Raw genomic sequence first — 22,129 nt, 5'->3', positions numbered from 1 at the left:
TTTGGCTCGCTTTCAAAGACCCAGACCCAGACGATTCCTGTTTTGTTTCGACCTCCTAAACATAGATCCAAGATTCGTCACCTGTGATGATCTTACAAAAGTCGCTTGAAAAACCATGATCTTCTTTATTCACAATTTCTTTGCACCAAACCACAATAGCCTTTTTTTGACCGAATTTCCAGTTTTGTTGGATCTAACGAGAAAAATCCATTTTTGCGGAAATATCAAATGTCAGACGGTGGAAGAAATGCCCAATCATGTCTCTATCTCACGGTATATAACATGGCAGTCTTGCATTATCCGTTCACGCACGGTTCAACATTTTTTTTTTGCACAACGGCTGATTTCGCGTGACCCTCATGACCTTCGTTTTGGGCGAGTGTCGGCCCCGATTGAATTCATTAAACTATTTTTTCGAAGTTTTGTAGGATGGCCCTTTATCGACATACAAATATTAAATTTGATCAATGCACTCTTGGAGTATCGGAGGAAAATGTTCACATGTAAATTCCATTTTTCTGCAAAGTAATTTTCAAATCACTGTAAACAACACAGCACATGGTCGTATGACAAAGTTTTAAACTTTCAAAAACATTTCAAATATATCAAAAAATAGTAGATCAGTCGAAAAATGTAGCTAAAATCCTTAAAATACAGAAAATCGTTACCGTTATATGGGGGCTATACCGCGACATGGGAATGCTAAATTACGAGTAGTACGGTCAAAAATGTACATAATGCCCTACCTTTTTATGGGGGCTATACCAAAACGTTGGCCGATATAGCCCATCTTCGGCAATGGAAAAAATACCGTCGGGTGCAAAAATATAGCGTTGTACAACAATTATTGCGGACGCTACAGTGATCACAACAGACGGACATGGCTATATCCATACAGAATTTTATCCTGGTCAAGAATATACTTTGTATGGTCGCAAATGATTATTTCAATGCGTTACAAACGGAAAAACGAACTTAATATACCCTCCATACAATGGTTGAGGGCATAAAAAAACTCCAAACGGGCTCTTTTTGTAAGATAAATGCACCTAAAGCCATAGTATCACTATGACGACATCACACGAATATTAGTATTTTATCTTCTTCATAGTTCATTATAATCGTGATAGTTCGTAATTCAAGGGACCAGCCAATTTTTACGAATTATCGAGGATTACGATGTATCGCAAAGGCCATAGTCGGACGGGGCCGACCATGTGATACCCTATACCACAACCTCTACGAATTAGCTATGTGCAACCGCCTTGCACGCTGAATGTCTGGGTTTGATTCCCAGGCCTGCCCACATCAAATTTTCAACGGTGGCAAAATACTAGTGTTGGGCAATCTCGTTCATTGAGCGGATCGATCTTTTTCATTCCGTTCACCAAAAAGATCCGGGTCGTTTACTTCGTTCGTTGGCTCTTTTTCGTTCCACAATACATTTGACTGTGTTATTTTCTTTTGAAGTCGTTCGTTCTCTGCTGCATATGACTCCGTCCTTCTTTTCACCAAATCGTTCTTTTGAAAATGTTCGTTCACGAATGAACGTAGTGGTGGTGGTTTTGATATGAAAGAACCAGATGAACGAATGATGCAAAAGAAAGATATGACCGAGATGTGCTGTTACTGAGCGAGAGTAGCTCTCTGAATAATTGTTTGTTTTGTGTGGAAATTTGTGCTGCTTGCCTAACGCAGCGTTTGTTTAGAGCAGAGTGAGGCAGAGAAAATTTTTGGGTCTCTCTTGTGCTCTCAATGAGGGTAAATTTGTTGTTGTTCCCAACGTGTTAGCATCTACACAGGCTGTGAGCGATAACAAATTTACGCTCACTTAGAGCACATGGGCTCTCTTGTGAGTCACAATGCCTCCTCCTGGTTTAGAGTTTGACCGCAAAACCAATGCATTTGTTTTTTTTTTTTGCTTGCTTGTGTGTATGCAAAGCTAATGATGGTGGTTTTGTTTTGACAGCAATGACTCGTCCATCGGGGATCTAAATGAACGATATAAAAGAATGAGCTGGATACGGATCCGTTCGTTCTTTTCACGGAATCGTTCCTTTGAACCGGTTCGTTCATGAACGACACAACTCTACAAAATACCCCTTAGTAATGTTGGCAGGGGTTTTTGGAACTTTTGGGCCATTATCTCAGGAAATAGGGACCTACCTCGGAAAAAATTGTACCGTTGCAATAGGTACAGTGAAAATAACCTTCATCAAAAAAATTCAAATAGATCCGATACGAGTCCTCAAACAGAACTTTTCCCCAAATTTTGTGTGGGTGGTACTCGAAGGACGGGACCGATATAGTTCATATTCCAACCTTATACATGACTATATGAAATAATACGATGTGCAAAGTTTGGACCAATCAGAAAATCGCCTTGAGAGTTTCTGGTTTGTTTTTCAGGGTTTCGTGGAGCTTTTCGGCCATAATCTCAGGAAGTATGGACTTGCTATTGCAATTGTACCATCGTAAAGGGAATCGCATGCACAATCTGCTGAAAAAATTCAAAACGATTCGAGAAGACTCTTAAATTTCACTTGTGTGGGACGTACCCGAAGATGTGGACCGATATAGTCTTACCCGATCTATTGATCAATTGCTCACTTCGCCAGTTATCGATCACACAATTTTAGATTCGTTCGACAGTTATCGAGCGCACCAGCCAGCTAGACGTTAAGAGAGACAGATAAACGGACAGGGCTAAATTGACTGAAACTGTTTCTTACATGAACAACTTTCGTTAGATTTGGCTCGCTTTCAAAGACCCAGACCCAGACGATTCCTGTTTTGTTTCGGCCTCCTAAACATAGATCCAAGATTCGTCTGGCGACGAATTGACACCGCTTTTTTTCTTGATATGCTGGAACCAAATTAAATCAATGGATTCACAGTCAGGTCTGTACGGCGGATCAATTTCACGTTTTGTCGGATTAAACAGGCGCTATTGAATCCATGTGTGAGAGCTCGCATTGTCATGATGCAAAATGATTCGTCTTCTCTTGTTCGTTTTTCGAATTTCTCAGGAGACTTCAGGCAAACAAATTGTAGTGTACCACTCAAAATAGACCTCCTAAATTTCTCAGGTCTTATAGTCTATACAAGTTCAGTTTTGCCGAATAAGCAGGCGACCATTTGCTTCGAAGTGTTTCTTACATGAGCAACTTTCGTTAGATTTGGCTCGCTTTCAAAGACCCAGACCCAGACGATTCCTGTTTTGTTTCGGCCTCCTAAACATAGATCCAAGATTCGTCACCTGTGATGATCTTACAAAAGTCGCTTGAAAAACCATGATCTTCTTTATTCACAATTTCTTTGCACCAAACCACAATAGCCTTTTTTTAACCGAATTTCCAGTTTTGCTGGATCTAACGAGAAAAATCCATTTTTGCGGAAATATCAAATGTTACACGGTGGAAGAAATGCCCAATCATGTCTCTATCTCACGGTATATAACATGGCAGTCTTGCATTATCCGTTCACGCACGGTTCAACTTTTTTTTTTTTTTTTTTGCACAACGGCTGATTTCGCGTGACCCTCATGACCTTCGTTTTGGGCGAGTGTCGGCCCCGATTGAATTCATTAAACTATTTTTTCGAAGTTTTGTAGGATGGCCCTTTATCGACATACAAATATTAAATTTGATCAATGCACTCTTGCCGTAATTATCCACGTCGAAAGTTGTAAAAAGTATCGGAGGAAAATGTTCACATGTAAATTCCATTTTTCTGCAAAGTAATTTTCAAATCACTGTAAACAACACAGCACATGGTCGTATGACAAAGTCTTAAACTTTCAAAAACATTTCAAAAGACTCCTGGAAATATATCAAAAAATAGTAGTTCAGTCGAAAAATGTAGCTAAAATCCTTAAAATACAGAAAATCGGTACCGTTATATGGGGGCTATACCGCGACATGGGAATGCTAAATTACGAGTAGTTCGGTCAAAAATGTACATAAAGCCCTACCTTTTTATGGGGGCTATACCAAAACGTTGGCCGATATAGCCCATCTTCGGCAATGGAAAAAATACCGTCGGGTGCAAAAATATAGCGTTGTACAACAATTATTGCGGACGCTACAGTGATCACAACAGACGGACATGGCTATATCCATACAGAATTTTATCCTGGTCAAGAATATACTTTGTATGGTCGCAAATGATTATTTCAATGCGTTACAAACGGAAAAACGAACTTAATATACCCTCAATACAATGGTTGAGGGCATAAAAAAAACTCCAAACGGGCTCTTTTTGTAAGATAAATGCACCTAAAGCCATAGTATCACTATGACGACATCACACGAATATTAGTATTTTATCTTCTTCAAAGTTCATTATGATCGTGATAATTCGTAATTCAAGGGACCAGCCAATTTTTACGAATTATCGAGGATTACGATGTATAGCAAAGGCCATAGTCGGACGGGGCCGACCATGTGATACCCTATACCACAACCTCTACGAATTAGCTACAGTATCGGCCAAAACTAAAGCACCCCCTCAGTACATATTTTTAAAATGAAATTTTTTTTAAGAAAACAAAGTTGTAATTTGTATTTGTATTTTTCGTTTTCTTTATTTATATCCATATTAATAGAAAACACAATCAGAATGTATTCAGAATGTAATAAACAAAAGTTAAAATTCAAAAATCATTTTAGGTCGTAAATGTAACCGGACAAAACTAAAGCACCCCCCTATTTGAAGTATAACAAAAACCATTGAAATCAATATTTCGTTGGGCCTCCTCTATTCTGGATGACACAATCACATCTTTTAGACATAAAGGATTCTAAATAATTAATTATTGCAGGCGAAAAAATTGATTTTCGGAAAATTTAGCTTAAATCCTCAAAATACTGAAAATCCGAACTTATCGCTATATGGGGGCTATACCCAAACGTGGACCTAGGACAACGATCTTTGGTGGATATGTTTTGTGACCACTAGGAACCCTAAGTACCAAATTACAGCTAATTTAGTGGGGAAATATGGCTTAAAAATTCAAAATTCCGAAGATCGGAAGGTACCGCTATAACGATGCTATACCAAAACATTACCCGATATTGTTCATATCCATCCGAAAATGATACTACAGCCTCCTCTGGTGAAATACAAAATCGCTTAAGTTTAAAAATTAGAAAAAGAACGATTCACAAAAGAACGGTAGACGTCGACTTATTCAGTCGACGACCAGCAAGAAACCTTTAATATCGACTAAAAGTGAATTGGATTAGAAAATGGAGGATACTGCTATTTTCCGATGAAGCTATATTTAATTTAATGTATTCAGATGGTAAAAGACGTGTACCAAGTGGGCAACTGTTAAATCCTAAATATTGCTTGTTGGTCGTCGTCGACTGAATAAGCCGTCGTCTACCGTTCTTTTGTGAATCGTTCTTTTTCTAATTTTTAAACTTAAGCGATTTTGTATTTCACCAGAGGAGGCTGTAGTATCATTTTCGGATGGATATGAACAATATCGGGTAATGTTTTGGTATAGCATCGTTATAGCGGTACCTTCCGATCTTCGGAATTTTGAATTTTTAAGCCATATTTCCCCACTAAATTAGCTGTAATTTGGTACTTAGGGTTCCTAGTGGTCACAAAACATATCCACCAAAGATCGTTGTCCTAGGTCCACGTTTGGGTATAGCCCCCATATAGCGATAAGTTCGGATTTTCAGTATTTTGAGGATTTAAGCTAAGTTTTCCGAAAATAAATTTTTTCGCCTGCAATAATTAATTATTTAGAATCCTTTATGTCTAAAAGATGTGATTGTGTCATCCAGAATAGAGGAGGCCCAACGAAATATTGATTTCAATGGTTTTTGTTATACTTCAAATAGGGGGGTGCTTTAGTTTTGTCCGGTTACATTTACGACCTAAAATGATTTTTGAATTTTAACTTTTGTTTATTACATTCTGAATACATTCTGATTGTGTTTTCTATTAATATGGATATAAATAAAGAAAATGAAAAATACAAATAAAAATTACAACTTTGTTTTCTTAAAAAAATTTTCATTTTAAAAATATGTACTGAGGGGGTGCTTTAGTTTTGGCCGATACTGTATGTGCAACCGCCTTGCACGCTGAATGTCTGGGTTTGATTCCCAGGCCTGCCCACATCAAATTTTCAACGGTGGCAAAATACCCCTTAGTAATGTTGGCAGGGGTTTTTGGAACTTTTGGGCCATTATCTCAGGAAATAGGGACCTACCACGGAAAAAATTGTACCGTTGCAATAGGTACAGTGAAAATAACCTTCATCAAAAAAATTCAAATAGATCCGATACGAGTCCTCAAACTGAACTTTTCCCCAAATTTTGTGTGGGTGGTACTCGAAGGACGGGACCGATATAGTCCATATTCCAACCTTAGGTTAGGTTAGGTTCAGGATGCGCAGCTGCCATGTTGACAGCTACTCCACTCGGAGACCTTGAGGTCCATTGTGATCATCCAAACTATTAAATTATGTGTGTTGTAGAGGTGGAAGATGTTGTATTGATGTGTGATGTGTGGTTTGGGCTATTTGATTGTAGATGCTGGATATGGCTGTGTGTGTTGATATTGGTTGAGTTGTAGGTGGTGATGATGTGTAACTGATGTGAAAGTAAAGGTGGTGTTGAGGACAAGTGATGGGGTGCCTAGATGGTGGTGATGTGTAGCTGATGGTTATATGGTGATTTTGTGCATTCAGGTGATGACAAGGAGATGTGTTATATATATGTAGATGATGATATGTGGCTACTTATATGATGATAGTGTATGTGAAGGTATTGGTGATGTGAAGGACAAGTGATGAGGTGCCTGTTGTGGATAGAGCTGTGTGGTGCTGTGTACCCGTGGATGATGCTATGTGTCTGTTGTTGTGATGTGCTGTGTGGGAGGAAAGTGATTAGGTTGGAAAGGTTGGACAGGAAGGGAAGCGGAAGAGAGAGAGAAGAGTAAGAATAATTAGAATGATTAGTGACTGTATTGGAGAAGTCAGGTTATTTAAAGAGGGAAGATGATTTAGTAGCTAACTACGATTTAGTTACTAATGGTTTTAGGTCTGTGTTGGCCTGTCCCAGAGCATCTTAAGGCTCTTGCAGTAAACCACCAACACTGTGGGGTCAATAGAGGCAAAGTAGGAAAGAGATTCAATCACATATTCACCAAATAGTCTATGTCTTTTGACCATCAGTCTAGGACATCTGCATAGAAGGTGCTCGATTGTCACCGTTTCCTCCTCATCCTCACATAACCTACAGTACTCAATGTTGTTGCCATCCCACTTGCAAGTCATGGATCTTATTCCGCAGTGACCGGTTATTACCCCCACAGCGGTTCTGATTTCTGATTTGCACAGCGAGAGGAGGGACGAAGTTCTACGCCATGAGATAACCGGCCAGATTGACTTATACATGACTATATGAAATAATACGATGTGCAAAGTTTGGACCAATCAGAAAATCCCCTTGAGAGTTTCTGGTTTGTTTTTCAGGGTTTCGTGGAGCTTTTCGGCCATAATCTCAGGAAGTATGGACTTGCTATTGCAATTGTACCATCGTAAAGGGAATCGCATGCACAATCTGCTGAAAAAATTCAAAACGATTCGAGAAGACTCTTAAATTTCACTTGTGTGGGACGTACCCGAAGATGTGGACCGATATAGTCTTACCCGATCTATTAATCAATTGCTCACTTCGCCAGTTATCGATCACACAATTTTAGATTCGTTCGACAGTTATCGAGCGCACCAGCCAGCTAGACGTTAAGAGAGACAGATAAACGGACAGGGCTAAATCGACTCTAAATTGACTGAAACGAATTTCGTCCAAACGTACTTGGGATCTAAACTCATTATTTCGATGAGACACATCTTTGGTCGTGTTTTATATGTATCCCCTTTACTGTAAATCCAGAGGTATAAAATAGGTGGCAAAGCGACCCATGCCGCAATATTTGTATAAAACATCCAATTGGACAACTAAACTGAAAATTTCTCTTTTATGATATAGAAAATTTGTAGCGTGGGAAGAAATTGTGGTTCTCTACAGAAAACCCATTATATATTGGGCAATAGGCCCGTTATCTAGCAGACACATTATTGCAATTTGCATCAGGGAAAGGTCAGTAGTAATTTTTCCATGTAGGCTACTTTGCCGGTATATGCCTTCCAGTAGAGTTGTGCCAAAGGAACTATGTATATTTAACTATCTCGTTCACTTCGCAGTTCCAATGGCCCACATTTTTTCTTTGAACAAACTGCGTATACTTTACATCACACGTTATATTTCATGATGTTACTCATACGTTTTGGAACTAGTACAAGGAACTAGGAACTAGATTACCCAACTCTACCTTCCAGGAATTAAAATATGGACAAAACAAATTGTATATTTTTCATACAAAAGTAATGGTTTATGTCAGATTACACTACAAACAAAAAACTGGATATATTAGGCTGTAATTCTGTTATCTGATCACGTACATCAACATTAATGACATCAATGGAAAGGTCAAGAGATCGTCCTCCAAATATAACTTACGAGGGAGGAGTTTTTCTTTCAGGAACAAAGATATAAGCTGTATATTAAAAATTTTCACAATTTTCACACAAAAGTTGTGGGCCATTTTTTTTTTATTCTTTCCTTTATTTATTCCGCTTGGGAACATAGGGCTTCTACAAGAGAATTCCATCTTACTTTATCGTAACAAATATTTTTTAAATTTTCAAAGTTTGTGTTTTGTTTTTCCATTTCATGCAATATCGTTCTTCGCCATGTGCTTCTTGGTCGTCCAGGACGTCTGCTACCTTGGGGGTTCCATTCTAGGGCCATTCTAGCAATACTATGCTGCGGCTTCCGTAGCGTATGGCCTATCCATTTCCACTTCCTTCTTGTTATTTGGCGGATTATGGGTTCTTCACTTGTCATTATCCACAGATCAGAATTTGTGATTCGGTTTGGCCAAAATATACCACATATTATACGGAGGCATTTGTTCACGAATGCCTGTAGTCTATTGATCACATTTGTCGTAGTTTTCCATGTTTCGCTACCATAAAGTAGGGTGGATTTTACACAAGCGTTGAAGATTCGTAGTTTCGTCTTCGGTGAAATTTGTGTGCCTCGCCATATTTTATTCAGTCGGCCGAAAGCTGCGCGTGCTTTACTGAGTCGATTATTAACATCATTATCAATTCCTCCATCTTCTGACATTACGCTACCCAGGTAGCAAAAGGACGATACGTATTCTATCTGTTGATTCTCTATATGTATGTGCATATTTGTAGTGTTGTTTATACGCATTGCTTTTGTCTTTTCTATGTTTATTTCTAAACCCGTTTTTTTGGCCAATTCGACAAGCTCGTTGAGTTTTTCTTGCATATCGGTAAATTTATGGGATAGTAAGCAGATGTCATCTGCGAAGTCAAGGTCCTCTAATTTCCGATATAAATTCCAAACAATTCCTCTTTTCTTGGATTCGAGTTGTAGCATTATTTGATCCAACGTGATGGCAAACAGGAGCGGGGATAACGGACACCCCTGTTTAACTCCTGTATTTGTTTCAAATAAATCGCTGGTTGTTCCGTTGTGGCGCACATGTAGTTTTGTGTTTGAATACATAGCTTTAATTAGATTTATTATTTTCTGGGGTACTCCCTTTTTCTTCAATGCCGACCAAATTGCACTTCGTCGTACAGAATCAAATGCTTTTTTGAAGTCGACGAATACCAAGTAAAATGGGGACCTCCATTCGACTGACTGTTCGATTATGATGCGCAGTGTGTTAGTCTGGTCCACACAACTGCGATGTGGTCTGAACCCAGCTTGTTCTTCGCGTAAAGATTCTTCCACACAGTGTAACCTGTTTACTATTTTGTATACTGTATTAAGTAACGTGATGCCTCTCCAATTGTTACAGTCTTTCCGGTCGTTTTTCTTGTGTAGCTTTATAATGGCACCGTTTGTCCACTGGCTGGGAAATATTTCGTTGGACCGTGCTTCAAATATGTGTGGGAATAGTAATTCGGCCGAAGCGATTGGGTTTGACTGTAAAAGCTCCGGGGGTATACCATCTTCTCCTGGCGATTTATTTGTTTTTAGTTTTTTAATTCTGAACTATTTGCGTTTCCACAATTGCTAATTTCCATGAAGTGCTGTCTCCATCTGCGTGTTTGATCAGCAGTGCCTGTCAAGAGATTACCATTTTTGTCTTTTACGACATGGCTTTGGTTTCCATTTTTATTCGATAGTTGGTTGATAATTTGATGCAATTCTTTCATGTTATTTGCCCCTGCCGCTGCTTCCGCCTCGCTGGCCATTGCATCCAAGTATTTCCTTTTGTCCTTTCTCGCAGCTCTTTTGACTTTTTTTGATAGATTGGAATATCTTGTTTGAAAAATGGGGTTGGTATTTTTTTGAATTTTCATATTATTACGCTCTTTGATTAAGTTCCACGTGTTTTCTGATATCCATACTTTTCTTTCTGTTTTCTAATTGTAACCAATTTTATCCTTCGCTATATTTACAATTGCTTTATACGTGTCATCCCATGTTGTGTTTGTTTGCGGTACGCAATCTCTTAGCGCGTTTCCGACATCATCTCTCTTCTGGCTGGTTTTCAATTTTGATACATTAAAGCGTTTTGGTATTTTGTTCTGACTCTTCTTGTATATTCTCCTCAGCTTTATTTTCATAGTCGCAACCACTAGCTCATGGTCGCTGTCAATATCAGCACCTCTGTTGGTGCGCACGTCCATTAACGATCCTCTCCATTTACGGCCTATACAAATGTGGTCAATTTGATTTTTTGTGTAAGCATTTGGTGACGTCCATGTATATTATGATACGTTCGGAAATTGGGCTCCATGAATAAAGAGTTTTACGCAAATCTTTGCTTATTATGAAGCCAACACCGTATTCGCTCCTTGTTTCATGTCCACTGAACAATATATGGTTTTCATTCGCGGATATTATCTCGCCCTTTCCAGGCCATCGCATTTCGCTTACACCCAATACGGCAATGTTGTATTTTTTATCTGCTCTTCTAGTTGGGCAAGCCTTGAAGGTTCCCTTAATGTGCGAACGTTCCATTGTCCTACTCTTATCCGGTTTCGTTTGCTAAAGGTCGTCATCGTTCCGGTTGATTTAGTTTCTGTTTCTCTTGTATTAGTTTCAGTAATCGGTTTATGTTTCAGATAGATGAGTGATTGGTCCATCGTATCCTATGATGGTACTGGGGCTGCCAGTTCGTAGCCACCATCCCGGCTATATGTATACACGTTTATATAGCGAGCCGTTTGATACAAGCAGACGCCCGCTCGCAGGAAACTAATGTCCCTACATGCGTTGTATTGGTTATTTTAGGGGCGCCAAATTCTCGCCTCGTCAAACCAGGGATCTTAGGCACTCGGACATTTACTCCGAGACTCTCCCCCCAGCTCCGCTGAGCTGTCCGCGACTGCTTATTTGATTCGCAGCTACCCAATATATCTACTGGGCGTCCCACTATCCGCAACCTGTGGACGCATCCGGCAGCACTCAGCTATGCTCCCCGAAGGCGGATGTGGGCCATTTAACCCTCTAAATATTATCTGATCGCGATCACAAATTGCAAGCTTCTTCTTTGTCATATACTCTTACCTTATTTAAAATTTCGCGTAGATCGAATTATTATTGCGACCCACAGAGACGCTACAAAATTGGATAAATAATATGTTTTTTGGCACATTTCACCCGCTAAATATTTCACGATCATCACCAATAAAAATAGGAATTTATTCTTGTCTGAACCCGACCTCCATACAAAATTTCGTGACGATCGGTACATAATTGCGATCTTGAGTTTGATTACAATTTATAATGGACAGACGGACGGACACACACCTCAAAATCACTCTATCTCGTCGAGATATGAAGATTGGTATACCACATTGGGGGTCTCCGACGAATATTTCGCGGTGTTACATGAATTTTTCCCAAAACAAACGTATAATACCCTTTCCACATAGTGGTGTAGGGTATAAAAATACGAATAATATTTCATTATTGAAAAACTTATATAAAAATTCAGAAAACGAAAAACCATTATTCATATAGCTTAAATGGGTACACTTGAATTAAAAAATAAATAATTGAAATTAAACATAAAAAAGTCTGTAATAAGGCTATTTTCTAGTATATTATCTACTGAGTTTTCTATATGTATTAAATAGTTAAATAATGATTCGTCACCAGCATGATTTGAATTGATGATTTTGCATCTTTATGTGTCACAACTTCTTCGTGATTGTCACCATCATCGTCATCACTTTCTTCGTTTTCCCCTGAAACATGCTCCTAAATGTCATCATCTTCCAGATTTCCAGTAAAACCAACGTCATTATCTACATTTACCTATTCTTCAAAGGTACCAACATTCTCGGAATTAAAAGGAAACTCGTTATTGGTATTTACAATCAATTAATCGTATAAATTGTAGATCAATCCTTAAAAAACCACAAGCTCGGAAACAATTTTGAATACACGATTTGCTATAATGTTTGTACGGTATAATGTTTTAAAATTTTTATTTATACCCTTATCCAGAGGCTGCAGGACGGAAGTAGGGTTAGGCGGTAAGAATTCTACCTTAACATATTTAAGATCAGGGTACCTGTTGTGAGCAGTGCAATTGTCAACGAATAACATAATCTTTCTATTTTGATTCTTCATGGTATTGTTCACCATTTGAAGCCATTAGTTAAATATTTCTGTTGTATCTTAAAAGATGTCTATTTAATGCTGAGTTCGTTACAATTTATGGCACTCAATATTACATTTCTTATCGATAACATAACATGGCTCGATTACAATAACATAATATTATATCATGTTTACACTATGACATTTCTCCCCCCTTAATTTAATCAAATTCAAGGTAGGAATCTTGGAACCGCTTCGGTAATTTCTTCTCTCTCGTCGACCTTCGCAGTCCACTTGGCATCGTCGTATCTTCACTCATCTCTACCGCGTCAGCAAGTACCTCTTCATGTACTTCGTCATGTTGACATGATTGTTGATCAGAACTAGTTGCAACTGTTGATTCTTGAATTAACGGCAGAGGTGTGGTTGCTGGTTGTGTTGTTATAGGTTGCACTCGAGTATTTTGTGGTATGTTAGTTTATGTGGAGTGATTAAGACCTTCCGAATAACCTTGTACTGCCGAACCCCTCATCTGGTCAACATGTCTACGCCATACTCTACCATCATCTAATTTCACATCGTAGTGCAAATCCCCAACTTTTTTTTGAATTACTCCATATCGTCACTTTTCCTGTTTTGATAAATAATCTCGCACTGCGATTCTCTCCCCACGGCCAAAATTTTTCATTTGTGCCGGTCGTACTTGATCAGGCCTTGTATTTTTACATGTCGCATATCGATTGGCTATGTTTTCTATGTCTTTATCCATTGCACTCCACCATACATAGCCTCTGGCCAAACTTTTCATTCGTGACATGCGAAAATGTCCCATGTGTAACTCTTTCAAAACACGTTCTCTAAGTTTAAGTCGGGTATGTAGACCCTGAATCCTCGAAAATACAACTATTTTGCAAACTAAACTCAGATTGATCCATTCCAAAACGGTCTTTCGCATCACGTTCACGACCATACCACAAACATTTCAACAATTTTAATGCTTCCTCCTCTTTTGAATTTTTTTCTCTAAGCTCTCCTGCAGTCACTGGCAAATTTTCTATAAAGTGTTCTTGTATTACAAAAACTTCTTTCACCTTCGAAGAAATTGTATCACTCGACAATCTGGACAATGCATCAGCAGTCGCGTTATCTTTAGATTTTTTGCATTTTATTTCATAATCGAATTGCTATAGGAAAACTGCATAATGCTGCATTCTTGTAACTGAATATACAGGAATACCTTTTTCCGGTGCGAATATTTGCGATACAGCTCGGTTATCCGTAACCAGATAAAATTACCTTCCATATAGATAATCATAGAACTCAAGTACTCCATAAATTATTGCATAGGCCTCCTTATCCACTTGTGAATATTTTTGTTGTGTTTCAGTCAAAGTCTGCGGTGAGAATTGAACAGGCCTTTCAATATTATCATCACCAATTTGACTTAATACTGCCCCCACCCCTGTGGGACTTGCGTCAACTGCCAACACCATTTTCATCTTAGGGTCGTAATGAGCCAATCCCGTATCTGCATTTGCTTCTTAATTTCCTCAAAAGCGCACTAGCAACGCTCATCAAACACAAATTTCTCGGCCTTGCATAACAACTTGTTCAAAGGGTAAACCACGCTGCTCAAATTTTTAATAAATCTTCCATAATAATTCACCATACCCAGGAATACACGTAATTCTTCTACACTGCTAGGCTCCTTCATATTCCTTATTGCTTCCACTTTGCTCTTCATTCGTTGAATTCCTCTTTTATTCAGCACGTAACCACAATATTCAATATGATCCTTCATAGACTCTGACTTCTCAATATTTACCCTCATGTTGTACTTGTCAACCGCTGTAACACCGTATGCAGTCGTTGCATGTGTATTTTATCATTCGGAGCTGTAATCTTTATGTCATCAATAAATACTGTGACCCCATCAATATCACCTAATATTTGCTCCTTCAAACGTTGAAATTTGGCTGGTGCACTAGCAACTCCATACATTAACCTCGTTGGTTGGTAAATTCCCTTATGTGTACTAAGAGTTAACAAATGTAGATCACTAGGATGTACCTCCAATTGCAAATATGACTTTGTTGAATCAATTTTTGAAAATTTCTCTCCCCCTGTCATTTTACAAAACAACTCGTCAATGCTGGATGCTCCTCCACATATACGTACCGCACCATCCTTTTTCGGCACGACCACAATAGGTGTAACCCACTCGCTTTTATCGACCTTTTCCAACAACCCTTGCTCCACATGCTCCTTCAGCTGTTTCTCCACTGCTTCCATCAACGAAAAGGGAACCCTCCCAGCCTTTACAAACTTCGGTGTAACTTCCGATTTTTAATACAGCCGGTTTTGTAGATTTTCTATTTTTCCCAAAGATTACGAAAACAACCTTGAATACATTTTCATTAATTTGCTTTAATATATATGGTTTTAGAATCAATTTTCTTTATACGTCCGTTCAATAATTCATTCACATTCTTTCCGCAATATCTAAACAATTCCACATCAGCAACATGCACTTTTAATTTTATAAAATATTTCTTTGCATTAGCTAGATTTATAATTGTTACTGGTGAACCAGTATCCAATTCAAATTTAATTCGTTGATCATTCACATAAATATCTTGCATTAACTTGCTGCTTATTCTGTTTACGCTGCCTTTAAAATTCACAGACAACAACTCTTCAACATTTCCCTCTTCTTATTCTTCAATTTTTGTCATTCGCCTTTCACCATTCTTTTATTTAAAGCATATCTTCCTTAAATGTCCTTTTGTCTTGCAGAAATAACAAATGGCATTTTTGTATGTGCATTGATTTTCTAGATGTTGCGCACTACCAAAGCACTAAAGCACTTTTTATTGGTTGGTGTTTCATTCTCTCTGCCTTTTTGTTCTTCATTTTTCTTTATTTTATTCACACAGATCATCTCACCGCCATTTTGCAATTCCATGCCTACTTTTTCTGCTATCTCACTTGCAGTAACCACAATTACTGCATCATCCAATGTCAGCGTCTTCTTCTCTGACAACCGACTTTGCACCTTTTTGTGACTTGCAAATTGATTCCGCACAGCCATATCCCTATAATCACCAAACTGACAACCAACCGCCAACTTCTTTAATGCAACCACAAACTCACTCTCCGAATCGCCTTCCATTTACCTGTGCATGTTAAATCTAAAACATTCAACCAACTCACTAGACTTGGGTTCAAAATGTTCTTCCGGAACTTCAACAATTTCTGCGAAGCTTTTGTCCTCTAAAATATTGTAAGCACTTGCTCCAATAAAATGCAACAACAATGCTTGATTTTTCTCCTCTTGGCATTCGTACAACTTTAATACCGTCTCAAATTTTTACCCAACCAGGAACCTCTTTCTGCATCAAACGTGTCAAAACTCCAATTGCTTGCCATTGAATTTTTTCCCCTTTGCATTTGTACTGTAAAACAAGTGGGAAAAGCGTTAAGTTCGGTCGGGCCGAACTTTTTATACCCTCCACCACAAATTTCAGCCATTTGGTTGGATTAATGTGACCACAACCTTCAAAATACCGAAAATCGGAAGTTACGGTCTTATGGGGGCTATATGATGGCGCGGACCTGAGGGGGAAGTTTTATACCCCCAACGAAGACTAAATACCAAATTTCAGCCATCTCGGTGTGATAATGGCTCCAAAACCTTCAAAATACCGAAAATCGGGAGATATCGTCCTATGGGGGCTATATCAAAACGTGGACCTATATAAACATTTTATGGTAGAAATGTTTCTTAGCCCCTGGACACACAAAATACAAAGTTGCAACCGATTCTGTCGTCAAATGGGACTAATACATTCAAAATATATTAAAATGACGCGTACTTTATATGGGGCGTTATATGGGGGCTATACCAAAACTTGGACCTATATAAACAAACTTTGGTAGGAATGTTTTTTGGCCTCTGGAGACACAAAATACCAAATTACAACCAATTCGGTGGTAAAATGGGACAAATATCTTAAAAATTCCTTAAAACGACGACGCGTCACTTTGTATGGGGGCTATACGAAAGCGTGGACCTACATAGCCCGCTTTCAATACCAAAAGTCCTACGTACAAATAATAGATTTTCCCAAAATTTCATCCACCTACGTCAATCCGTTCGGACGCTAGAGTAATTTCCACAGACGGACAGACGGACGGAAATGGCTATATCGATGTAGAATCGCACGCTGATCAAGAATATATATAGTTTGTGGGGTCTACAATGATTATTTCGAGTAGTTACAAACGTAGTGACAAACTTAATATACCCCCATCCTATGGTGGAGGGTATAAAAATGCTTGTTTTTGATGCGGTCTCCAATTTACTCGAATCCTCGAATCTAGTGCTGAATTTAGTGCTGAGTTCGTTAAGAGACTGTTTATTTAATACAATAATAGAGATTACAATTTATGGCACTCATTATTACATTTCTTATCGATAAAATAACATGACTCGATTACAATAACATAATATTATACCATGTTTACATTATGACAATTTTAGTTGTCATCCAAACTTTTTTGTTGTACCGGTATTCTACTGGGAAAGTTCTTATATTCTTCAAGCAGCCTCCATTAATTGGGAAGTCAGCAAAGGCCTGCTGACTTCCCAATTAATAGAGGCTTTAGTGTTTTCCAATTTCTATGAAATTAGAAAATGTTTTGAGATGAAAAAATTACGAATTATCGAGGGGACCAAAATGCGTGTAAATTTTACGAAATATCGCGATATTTTGTAGGTACCGGCAGTTTGTAACGAATTATCGAAGATTACGAATTATTGCGATTCTACTGTATTTACATATATTCATGTGGTGTGGCTACACTTTCTAATCAATATCAAAAATTAAAAATATTTCCTATATAAACAATGTTCTTGTCAGTTTATGTCCAATTTTGAGGCAATCGGTCGATTATAAGTGGTTTTCAATCTTACCCAGAAATTAGTTGCGTCCATCGTATCTGGTTTTAATGTTATCTATAGAAATTTGTCAAAACTCCAATTGCTTGCCATTGAATTTTTTCCCCTTTGCATTTGTACTGTAAAACAAGTGGGAAAAGCGTTAAGTTCGGTCGGGCCGAACTTTTTATACCCTCCACCACAAATTTCAGCCATTTGGTTGGATTAATGTGACCACAACCTTCAAAATACCGAAAATCGGAAGTTACGGTCTTATGGGGGCTATATGATGGCGCGGACCTGAGGGGGAAGTTTTATACCCCCAACGAAGACTAAATACCAAATTTCAGCCATCTCGGTGTGATAATGGCTCCAAAACCTTCAAAATACCGAAAATCGGGAGATATCGTCCTATGGGGGCTATATCAAAACGTGGACCTATATAAACATTTTATGGTAGAAATGTTTCTTAGCCCCTGGACACACAAAATACAAAGTTGCAACCGATTCTGTCGTCAAATGGGACTAATACATTCAAAATATATTAAAATGACGCGTACTTTATATGGGGCGTTATATGGGGGCTATACCAAAACTTGGACCTATATAAACAAACTTTGGTAGGAATGTTTTTTGGCCTCTGGAGACACAAAATACCAAATTACAACCAATTCGGTGGTAAAATGGGACAAATATCTTAAAAATTCCTTAAAACGACGACGCGTCACTTTGTATGGGGGCTATACGAAAGCGTGGACCTACATAGCCCGCTTTCAATACCAAAAGTCCTACGTACAAATAATAGATTTTCCCAAAATTTCATCCACCTACGTCAATCCGTTCGGACGCTAGAGTAATTTCCACAGACGGACAGACGGACGGAAATGGCTATATCGATGTAGAATCGCACGCTGATCAAGAATATATATAGTTTGTGGGGTCTACAATGATTATTTCGAGTAGTTACAAACGTAGTGACAAACTTAATATACCCCCATCCTATGGTGGAGGGTATAAAAATGCTTGTTTTTGATGCGGTCTCCAATTTACTCGAATCCTCGAATCTAGTGCTGAATTTAGTGCTGAGTTCGTTAAGAGACTGTTTATTTAATACAATAATAGAGATTACAATTTATGGCACTCATTATTACATTTCTTATCGATAAAATAACATGACTCGATTACAATAACATAATATTATACCATGTTTACATTATGACAATTTTAGTTGTCATCCAAACTTTTTTGTTGTACCGGTATTCTACTGGGAAAGTTCTTATATTCTTCAAGCAGCCTCCATTAATTGGGAAGTCAGCAAAGGCCTGCTGACTTCCCAATTAATAGAGGCTTTAGTGTTTTCCAATTTCTATGAAATTAGAAAATGTTTTGAGATGAAAAAATTACGAATTATCGAGGGGACCAAAATGCGTGTAAATTTTACGAAATATCGCGATATTTTGTAGGTACCGGCAGTTTGTAACGAATTATCGAAGATTACGAATTAATGCGATTCTACTGTATTTACATATATTCATGTGGTGTGGCTACACTTTCTAATCAATATCAAAAATTAAAAATATTTCCTATATAAACAATGTTCTTGTCAGTTTATGTCCAATTTTGAGGCAATCGGTCGATTATAAGTGGTTTTCAATCTTACCCAGAAATTAGTTGCGTCCATCGTATCTGGTTTTAATGTTATCTATAGAAATTTGCTTCAGATGTAGTTTCAGCCTAAACTGATCAGATAAAAAACCGGACCAGATTATAAAATCATTTACCCCAGAGGGGCTTTAAAAAGTTGAAACAGAGGACGAATGTGTAGAGCAGTGGACAATTTGGGAAAAATGTAAAAAAACGCATGAGCTTTGTATGAATAATAACAATGCTTCTTTCATATTGACAGAAAGATACTTTCTGACGCCTAATGAATAAAGTATAAAAATAATCTAAGCATTACTAGGTGTATAGTGCATTAGACTCGAACAAAATATAGGGAATGAAAATGCAAATGGAAAAGCAGTGACAGATTCGGAATCCAATTCCACTATGACCAAAAAGTCTACTCTGACGCCACAGATAAAACTGCAATCCAAATTACGTTAGGTTGTCGCATTGCGGTTTCATGCGACAACCTATCGTAATTTGGATGAACCTACAGTAACTGATTCTGATTTCAATCAATTCACTTATTACTCGAAGTAACATTTGAGTGGTGATCTGTCGCAAAACCGATAACATTGTTAGGTCGCTTTAAAGGTTTTTAGTGATTTTTTCACGGATATTTGTTTTCAATTCTTAGGAACACGAAGGGTAATTTTCATTTACGTCGCCGTCAAGACCTAATAGTTTCGAACTCGAGGGAACAGATTTTATTTTTTTTTTTTCTGTGAGGGGGTAGCTTTTTGGGTAACAACTTGAATGAGATTCCTTAAGTTGGACGACTGTCGATGCAATGGTGCAACTAATATTACTAGTACATTTTACCAATCCAATATCAAAGTTACAAACCATTTTCACCAATACATTCATACTTTTCTCTATACATATTTAAATATTTATAAATGTTTTTGTGAAAAAGGTTTGTATTTTTGCTATTGGCTTGCCAATACTGTCATTTGTAAACGCAGTGTTATTTATATTTCATTGTCAAAGAAAAACTTCTCATGGAGATTGTACTTTGCTCACTATTATATTTCGAGCCGGCGATTGATGTTTGTATATAAAAAGGTTTTGTTGAAGAAATTATTGAAAAAACTTCGGTGGAGAATATCCACAAACAAAAAACAAGGGAACTGATGAGATCTTATGGCGATGATCGAAACTATAGTCTTCTCCACTAAAAAATTCGCTTTTAATTAGACTACTTTGAAAAAAAATAGCATTAATTACTTAATACATTGATTACTTCAAATCTATGTCCTATAAAAACCTAAAGAAAACTGCGTCAATAACATCCACACAATCTATATTGAATTAAAATGGAAATTATCTGAAAATCATGGCTAAGATTGAAAATTTACACGAAATTTAAAGTGTAGGTGTTTCATGTTTAGTGTATTTCTTCTACTTCAAAAAAAGGAATGCAATTATATTAAAGACCATGTAATAAGCAACGTATTATTTTTTAATATTCTCCATAAAAAGGCAATTACAAAGAAAGTCCAAAAATTGAATATTGGGATAGATTGATGCCTTTTGCTACATGTTTAATTTAATGTATTGTTGGCCCAAATAAGAGTAGGAATATGTATCATTAAAATACATGTATCAAAATTGGCGTAGTTTGCCGCATATTGCTATAACTCTGATTTTGTACCATCATCACCAGCACTTTTCGTATTGGTTTAAAGCTCAGAAGGTGTACTTTCATTATCAGGTTCTCCCCTTGGAACATGTCCAACAGAAGCGAAGATATCCTCCATGGAAATAAAATTCCGCAAATGAATCAATTTAAATGCTAGAATATTCGTCATTACAATTCAAATAAACAAATGGAATGTATTACCGACTTCGCAATATATCCACTTTTGACTACCTACGATTTCCTACTTTTCAGCATTGTAAAGATTATCCTTTCTTTTTCCATTGGAAGACTGTGCTTCTGGAATACCGTAGAAAAAATAAATTTAATAAATAACAAGTAAAAGAGGGCTATAGTCGGACGGGGCCGACCATGTGATGCCCTGCACCATTTCCCCTGTGCACTTGTTTTCCGCGGAATTTATTATGATTGCGAAGTTTCCCTTGTTTTTTCGTGAATGTTGATGTTTTTTTGACCACGGCTCTTGTCATTTTCCTGAATCTGACCACTAGTGGTGACAATATGAGCACATGCGTGCTCATTTTTTAATATTTCGACCACAAACGTACTCACTTTGACCACGATACGTTGTCAATTCTCGAAACCGTTCACACCATCTCGTTGTCAAATTTACCAAAGGACGTGGCCAAATTGACCACGTATGGTGTCATTTTTTTCTCTGGGTGTATGTGTGATTGCGACACGTTATATATTATTTTCATTATTTCATAATGGACAGATGGTCCATGGTCGCAGCAACATCATTTGCTCTAATCCCATTTCAATAGGACTTGCGGTTTCCAAGCAAAATCATTAAAATCTAAAAAACCATAAAAATATGAACTTTGATCGCGATTAATTTAAAAAGCGACTTTTTTTATCTTTCTTACTTATGAACATTGTAGTTTGAGAATCCCAGGTGTAAGCACCTTCCATTTTTCGATTATATGTATGAAACGATAGGTGATATAAACGCATATGCTCTCTAAAGTTATAGAGTGTAGGCACATGTTCTCTTTTTGAAGATATATGAATTACACCGGTCAAAAAAAATAACAAAAAAAGTTGGTTCTTCTATCCGAATTGTTTTTGACATACAATCCCGTTAATCTGATTAGAACCAACCTGATTGAATTTACAAATACCGTTGTATCTAATGGTAGAAGACGAATTGTTAGTTATATTTTTGTGAACATGTAG

At 37.6% G+C, this 22,129-nt stretch overlaps 1 protein-coding gene across 2 annotated transcripts in view; it reads left to right on the top strand.

The window, feature by feature from the left end:
• The window catches only part of Vps13D (vacuolar protein sorting 13D), a 672,569-nt gene that overhangs the window by 610,437 nt on the left and 40,003 nt on the right, over positions 1–22,129 (top strand). The gene's annotated exons all lie outside the window — the stretch shown is intronic.

This window comes from Musca autumnalis, unplaced genomic scaffold (genome assembly GCF_047663935.1).
Source record: "Musca autumnalis isolate F117 unplaced genomic scaffold, ASM4766393v1 scaffold_4, whole genome shotgun sequence".
Classification (NCBI taxonomy): Eukaryota; Metazoa; Arthropoda; class Insecta; order Diptera; family Muscidae; genus Musca; species Musca autumnalis.
This window is presented reverse-complemented; position numbering and strand designations above follow the sequence as displayed.